Genomic DNA, 8,874 nt, shown 5'->3' with positions numbered 1-8,874 from the left:
TACTAATGCTGTCTAGATAGAAAGCTCACATAAACACTACATAAGTTGATTTTCATGTGATATGATAATTTATGTTTTAAATCTGTTCAAATTGTAAGTTATAAGTGTTGTTCGGATCAGTACGCTGCTCATTTTACTGTCTGCTTTTTGAGACATTATTCTGCTGAGAAATTAACTACCTATATCTATTTTTCTAGCAAGTGTACTCATGCATATCAAAAACTCATGGAAGATTATTTTTATGGTTATTAGATGTTTGTATATTCTGGTCTACAATAACTACTGAATCCACCATATGCTGTACTTTTGTATTTTTTGCACTGTGAAACAGGAGTGAGATTATTATTTTATAAAATATTTAATGTTTAATTGTGGAAATAAAAAGACTATGAAAACACCATGATTTCCTCAGCGTGCTTTGTGTTTCGTTGACAAATATTATTCTTTCACGGTCTGTTTTCCTCTCTTTCCTCTCATAAATCTGTTTTCAATATCTGTCATCACACATTATTATTATTTTTGACTATAATATCTGCTTCTTAATCAAACATGCACACAATTAATAGACACACCCATACAGACTTTATGACACAGTCTCTATAAAATGTGTGAATTGAATGGCAATGCAGATAGATGAAATAGGAACGTTTTTTGTTCACGGTCACGTCACAATCCTGCACGCAGAGGGACAGACAGACTTGCAGGCAAAGGGTGGATGAAGAGTCCCACAGGAATACGATAACATTTCCATGTTCTGGCCCAGATAAAAATGGAGCGTACTATCAGTTCCTGTTTGACAGGAAGTGCTCTGGAGATGTGTTTAGCTTGGAGGGAAAATGAAGGCCTGAGTCTGAAAGAAGTTGGTGACCTTTTGTGTCACCTGTTATCTCATCAAAGACAAACACTGCTGCTGAGGAACAAACACACGATCGGAAGCAACATGGCTAAACTTCATTACACAACATCACTGCATTATCATATAATGCTTAACAGATCATTAATAATGTGCATGCAAACATCAATTTCACTGTTCGTATACAAAATTGAAATATATATATATATATATATAACATTCCCATTTTGTATATAAACAGTCCTCATATTATCATAATTATGTTATCATATTATTATGTTAAGCATTACAGGATGTCTTGTTTTGTTATTGCATGGCGTTTTATTCACTATATGACTGAAGATTCACAAACATTTGTAGAATGTCTGGTAAAGTTATTTTAACTGTTGTGTTTCTCTTTTATAATAATAATAATAATAATACTTAATTATTTTATGAATTAATATAATAATTGTTAGTCTTAAAAAAAAGTGATGCTTTTGCGTTAGATGTTTTGCATTGTATCCTCCAACTTTGTCATGTTTTTGACAAATTAAATTAACAATAAATATAAACCATCCATCCAGGTAAATTGTAAAGCTTGTAGATTCTCTATTATTTTATTTTAGAGTATATACAAAGTTTATCTAATGCTGCGTCCCAATTCGCCTGCTTATACTACGCCCTAAAAGTATGTACTCTTTTGGTTAAGAAAAAGTACATACTTTTGAGTGTGTAGCAGAAGAGTACACAAGCTTTGGGACAAACTAGTTCGCCATCTTTAACGGACAGATCTGTCGCGTGCATCCTGTCACAGTAAACTGCCCTGTCAATCATCCTGTCACCGTAAACTGCCCTGTCAATCATCCTGTCACCGTAAACTGCCCTGTCAATCATCTCCTCACAGTAAACTGCCCTGTCAATCATCCTGTCACCGTAAACTGCCCTGTCAATCATCCTGTCACCGTAAACTGCCCTGTCAATCATCCTGTCACCGTAAACTGCCCTGTCAATCATCCTGTCACGTAAACTGCCCTGTCAATCATCCTGTCACAGTAAACTGCCCTGTCAATCATCCTGTCACCGTAAACTGCCCTATCAATCATCCTGTCACCGTAAACTGCCCTGTCAATCATCCTGTCACAGTAAACTGCCCTGTCAATCATCCTGTCACCGTAAACTGCCCTATCAATCATCCTGTCACCGTAAACTGCCCTGTCAATCATCCTGTCACCGTAAACTGCCCTGTCAATCATCCTGTCACCGTAAACTGCCCTGTCAATCATCTCGCCACCGTAAACTGCCCTGTCAATCATCCTGTCACCGTAAACTGCCCTGTCAATCATCCTGTCACCGTAAACTGCCCTGTCAATCATCCTGTCACCGTAAACTGCCCTGTCAATCATCCTGTCACCGTAAACTGCCCTGTCAATCATCTCGCCACCGTAAACTGCCCTGTCAATCATCCTGTCACCGTAAACTGCCCTGTCAATCATCTCGCCACCGTAAACTGCCCTGTCAAGGCATAAAAAAAAAAAAGTTTGGTTCCGGTTTGTTGTCAGTTGAGGTCATGGGTCGGTAGGGAATTTTTTTTTTTATTCAGGGCTCGACCTTAAGCCTTTTCATGTGCTTGCCCTCCGAACAAGTAAATCTGTCATTCACATCAAAAAAGTTGCTTGTCCAGATTTTTTTACATTTTATTTATTTATTCTGAAGCAATATTCTCATCAGTGTTTAATCAGCTTTGATATTTAAATTGGCATATTGTAATATCTGCACCTTTGAAGGGCATCCCCTCCCCCAATCTTATTAAATGCCCTATAGTGTCGTCTTATTCTAAATAATTGAATTTATTGATCAAATTTAGGACTTTAAAATGAAAGATGAAGCATACTGTTACCCTAGGGCTGATCAAATTAAATAATTTACACTGAAAAATTACAATTGCATAAAATAATGTTATGAAATTGATTTAAATGTACAAATAAGAAACATTGGAAAGAAGTATACTAGGCTACTTATAAACATAACAATAAACTGCCAATAGGTGGCGGCAGGCGGTCGTATTAATGAGTGAGTCATTGATTCATTAATTCAAATGATTCGTTTAAACGGTTGATTCATTCAAGAATGAGACGGATGTTAATGAATGGGTCATTGAATCTTTGACTCAACCGATTCGGTCAAAATGCTGAATCATTCAGTAATGAAAACAGGTCGAGTGTTCCTGTGATGTGCCGTGGTTCTGCTGTGATTTTTGTTTGGAACTATTTTCGCTGCAGCAACAGAACAAAAACAGCCAATATTCATTGCATCTAAAATGTAAGTGACTTAATTTTAACTGTTTATTGAACTGTTGTAGGAAATCAATGTCACATTTTCAATCGTGATATGGTATTCAGGAAAAATAATTGAGGCTGCTTAAAATATAGAAACTCCACATTTAGATTTTTCAGAGGCAGTATGTTGATAACTGAGTGTGTGTGTGCTGCGCTCATGTGTGTAGATTTCTCCTCGAGAGGCTGCGCGAGCGTCAACAGCGCAACCTCACCGTCAGCATGCAGGCTAATACATTTATTATCCACAATCGATCGCAACTTACAATAAATGTAATAAAATCAGAATCATTCTCTCGGTTTAGTGATTCCCTAGTTTTTTTTTTTTGTTTGTTATTGATGTTCTAATCAGGCTACTTGTCCGTTCGGGCAAATAAAATTCTCTTTTACTTGTCCTTCTAAAATCCATTTGTCCCGGACAAGCGGACAAGTTAGACGGGCTCTGGAGATACGAAGCGCGGCAGGTTAGAGTGTTTTGGATTGCATAAAATAATAAAAGAAACGAACAAATACATGGCGAAAGAAGTGGTAGACAGCAGAAGAGGGTATTGGAATTATTTGGGATGATTTTTAATGAAACTCGGGAGGCGGATGGAGGTTACTCTTTAACGCATCATGTGGTGTGTGCGTGCCTATGAATGCATGCATTTGTATGTGTGCGTAATGCGTATATGAATAAAAGTGTCCTAAATGACACCAAAAAAAAAAAGACTTGTATATGTAGCCTATTATTGTTCAGTTTGACGAACGATGTGTGAACGACCATGTAGCTGCCTCGTTTGTTTTGCTGGAGGACAAGCATCTTGCATCGCGTGCTATAAAAATACGGTGCTGTACAAAAACGTAAATTATAGTTCGCCTCAAAGTTTTTTATTTGTGTCAGGGCTTGACATTAACTTTTTGAGGCACTTGTCCTTCGGACAAGTAAATTTATGTTTCTCTTGTCCATGCACAAAAGTCACTTGTCCGGGTAAAGATTTATAATTTTATCTAGGGCTGCACGATTTGGGGAAAATGTCATATTGCGATTATTGAGTTCAATATTGCGGTTGTGATATGCGATTTCGATTAAATAAACAAATGGTTTCATGAGTCAACTTGTTTGGTTCTAAACCAAATGCACACACAGATTAGTGATAATTCTGAAATTAGCAATAACAACTAAATGATTGATAACACCTATAATGATCAATAAGCCATTGATGTCTGGATAAAAATTAACTGTCTAACATATGCAGAAATTGAATAAAGTTATCAAACAGTCTGGGCTGCATAAATTATAAATTATATATAGACTACTACTTATTGAAGCTACACAAGTTCTTTAGTCAAGAGCAGTGAGTAATTTTCTCTGTTCCCTTTGTTCTTTCAGTAACTTTACTGACAGAACGCTTTATTGGTAGCTGGCCCTTTAAGAGCAGCCGCTGTGGACAGAGACGCGGATATCACACGCGCCTCATTCTCTCACGAGTCACAACTCTTTATGTCCATCATAAGACTGTTCTTATGTTATGAAGATACTCGACAAATGACATTTTGGCTTAATTGTGTGTGTTGTTGATGTTCGTTCAAGCGCGAAAGAGAACTTCTGGCGCGCGGTCTGTGCATGCGCATTATACTGGCGCGCGTCTTTCTGTGAGTCACATTCAGGACATTCACAGGCAGCGCGAAAAAATGTGTTCGTTTCAAATCGGTAAAATTAAATCTGTAAAATAGACGTAACGAGTGGCACATAACGTGAAGTAACATGGCATTTTATTTTGTTTGAAATTGAACTTGTCCGGTCGGACAACTAATTTTCTCTTCTACTTGTCCTACAAAAAATCCACTTGTCCCGGACAAGCGGACAAGCCTTAATGTCGAGCCCTGTGTGTATTTATTTAATTTTATTATTTCTTCCCCAAGCTCATAAAATAAATTTGGGTCGCCATTTTATGCCCAATTTAAATTTTATGCCCAATCATCCTGTCACCACAAACTGCCCTGTCAATCATCTTGTCACCGTAAACTGCCCTGTCAATCATCCTGTCACCGTAAACTGCCCTGTCAATCATCCTGTCACCGTAAACTGCCCTGTCAATCATCCTGTCACCGTAAACTGCCGTCAATCATCTCGTCACCGTAAACTGCCCTGTCAATCATCCTGTCACCGTAAACTGCCCTGTCAATCATCTTGTCACCGTAAACTGCCCTGTCAATCATCTTGTCACCGTAAACTGCCCTGTCAATCATCCTGTCACCGTAAACTGCCCTGTCAATCATCCTGTCACCGTAAACTGCCCTGTCAATCATCCTGTCACCGTAAACTGACCTGTCAATCATCTTGTCACCGTAAACTGCCCTGTCAATCATCTTGTCACCGTAAACTGCCCTGTCAATCATCCTGTCACCGTAAACTGCCCTGTCAATCATCCTGTCACCGTAAACTGCCGTCAATCATCCTGTCACCGTAAACTGGCCTGTCAATCATCCTGTCACCGTAAACTGCCCTGTCAATCATCCTGTCACCGTAAACTGCCCTGTCAATCATCCTGTCACCGTAAACTGCCCTGTCAATCATCCTGTTACCGTAAACTGCCCTGTCAATCATCCTGTCACCGTAAACTGCCCTGTCAATCATCTCCTCACAGTAAACTGCCCTGTCAATCATCCTGTCACCATAAACTGCCCTGTCAATCATCTCGTCACAGTTAAAATCCTCCATTCAATCTACTTTAATCTCCTACCATTTCGGAGAGAAATGTTGTCGCACGTTCATCTGCCAGTCGTGGGTCTTTCATGCGGAGACTCTCCACATGTGTTTGCAATTTGAATGTAATGATGCATTTAAAAAGTTATGGCTAAACGTATCTTTACAAAAGTTCACAATGCTGCTGCAGATACAATATAATGTGGACAACATTGAATAAATACATTTCCATCAGGTTAGATACTGATAATCAATCACTCAAACCCCTTTATCTAAACCTCTACATAACCGCCGGACTCGCGCGTCCTCCATGTCTGTAGTTTTTTAAACATTTTTTTTACTCGTGTTTGTAGTTCTAATCGAATCCTCGTCCAGCGCGCGATGGGTTGTGGGCAATATCAGCCGTTAGCGTGCGCATCGATCTGCACTTCGGGTTCTGACCGGATATAGTGGACCATCCGGGTCTCTTTGAACACTCATTTCAACATACTACGATTTGGGACGTACTAATTGTATTTTCGAATTTTATTTAGGACGGATAGTATGCGAATTGGGACGCAGCATATATTTTGAGACTTTTAAGTAGGCCTTATTATTTAATTCGTTTTTTTCCAAAGTTCACTTAAATCTGCAGTAGTCAACATTTGAAGTGGATCAAAACCTTTTCATCGAAGTTATATATGAATTTCTTAGGACAACTTTGATGAACTTTTGATCCACTTCTAATGTTGTCTACTGTATATTAGGCCTACCTTCCAGCTTTTCCGTGGCGATCTGAGCGTGTCTGGTTTAGTCTTCAGCACAGAAGCGAAAGCCCACTGGTCCCGCAGGGAAACACATGTTGAGCTCATTCTGACAGCGTGACTCAGCGTGTCGTTCTTCACGTCTCACCAGCTTCACTGGAACGGAAGAAAACATGACTCAATTATTTGACTGTGAGCAAAACTGCCCTCAGTAATGGATTAAATAACGCTGTTATTACTACTTTCCCCCAGACACACTCAAACACAGGCATGTAAAAGTGAGTTTTTTTTTCTTTTTGGTGCCGTTTCAATGGTTAACAATGACTAAAACAGTTGAATCAGTCCCTCTGAGTAACACACTTGAAAAGGCAGATGGTGATTTGATGTCTTACACACATCATCTCTTCATTCTTTCCATCTCTTTCTCTTTCTGCAATCCTCTCATCTCTGTTACCTGTGTAATGCCTGCAACAGACCTATAATAATCATACGACATGGATCTAATAAACTTATGTAAGACAAGACATGTATGTAGACTGTATGATGATGATCACATCTGTTAAATCGTAATCCACGACGCAATTTAGTATAGAAGAATAAAACATCATTAGCATGTGCATAATACAAACAAATAGAGCGAGATGAATCACACTTTGGAAATTGTGGTTTTTATGTGCGGTTGAAAAAAAGAGCGAAAGAGGAGAATATTACGGAAGCTTGTTTCCGCCACTGAATAAAAAAATAAATACAAATAATTGCGACTTTTAATCTCACAATTGCGAGATATGAAGTCAGAATTGTGAGAAATAAAGTCGCAATAGCGAGATATAAAGTCGCAATTCTGAGAAATAAAGTCGCAATTGCAAGAAAAAAAGACAGAATTATCTCACAATTCTGACTTTTTTCTCACAATTGCGAGTTTACATCTCGCAATTCTGACTTTATGACACATAATTGCAAGTTTATATCTCGAAATTCTGACATCTTTTCTCAGAATTGTGAGATTTAAACTCGCAATTGCGAGTTATCAGGCCAATAAGGCGGATAAAAGACAAACTTTTCCCCCCTCAGAATAGTTTATATCTCACAATTCTGACTTTATAACACGCAATTGCGACTTTATATCACGCAATACTGACTTTATATCTCGCAATTCTGAGAAAAAAAGTCAGAATTGTGAGATAAAAAGTTGCAATTACCTTTTTTATTTTTCATTCTGTGGCGGAAACAAGCTTCCATAGAATATGGATGGCTAGTGAAAAGAGGCCGACGTGGCATGACACTTTTGCAAATGGAGCTTGAGGTGATTAGTTTAAAGTTTTGATCGATACGCCATTTCATGATGCACTTTTATTGGCTAGTCACTAGATGTAGGTCGTAACAGCAAACACACTGTGAGATGATCATGCTGAATTTATGACACTCAGAAAATAATCATATCTAGGCCTATCTTTTGGTCGCAAGACCGTGACAGCGGCCATCTTTGAACCTGTACGAGGATCACCGTATAAGAGCCACGACCACAGAAATCAACACGATTGGTCATCTTTCATCTGGAACAGGCCAAAATCATACAATGTATACCGGCATTACAAGTAATAAGTTAAAGGTGATGTTCTTCTCATTCCTGTCTGCAGTACGTAAAGTCCTAAAGGCCACACAAACAAGACATCATCTTCGTGACCATATATTTCCACATGATCAGGTTGGAATTGCTTATTATTATTTACGAGAGAGTCATCATCAGCCTCTTAAAGCAGATCTGGAAATAATATCCTGAACTTTCCATGTATAAATAGCTTTTAGGGGCCTCTGTGATGGATTTAGACTGTGTTTCTCTGGAATTGCTGTGAAGAAACGCAGAAGGAAATCAGAAAAAGAAGCGTCCCTAAATCTGTTTTTAATGATCGGCAGCATGATGTCTTCTAAGATACCTTCTTCTGGCCAAATTCAAAGACAGCCAGCATCACATGTTACTTTGTGTAAAGTAACATGTGAACAAGTCAGTAAATGACAAAGCAATGCCAGTTAAATGTGTAAATGGACATTAAATTACTTGAAAGAGCTTCTTTTTTCTTGACAGGATGTGAGAATTTCAAGAGACGAAGAAAAAGAAGAAGAACTGAGAGATAATAATGTTCATTATTCATATATTTGTTGAACGTTAATAGAAAGGCAGTCATGACCTTTTACTGTCTATGGTCATAACCGAAAGATAGATTTACAAAGACTGAGATTACATTCAATTTTCACATCACATTCTACACAGCACAC

Source organism: Rhinichthys klamathensis, unplaced genomic scaffold (genome assembly GCF_029890125.1).
Source record: "Rhinichthys klamathensis goyatoka isolate OS25496 unplaced genomic scaffold, OSU_Roscu_1.1 h1tg000475l_1, whole genome shotgun sequence".
NCBI classification, from domain to species: Eukaryota; Metazoa; Chordata; class Actinopteri; order Cypriniformes; family Leuciscidae; genus Rhinichthys; species Rhinichthys klamathensis.
The sequence above is the reverse complement of the archived record's forward strand: the minus strand, read 5'-3'. Positions refer to the sequence as shown.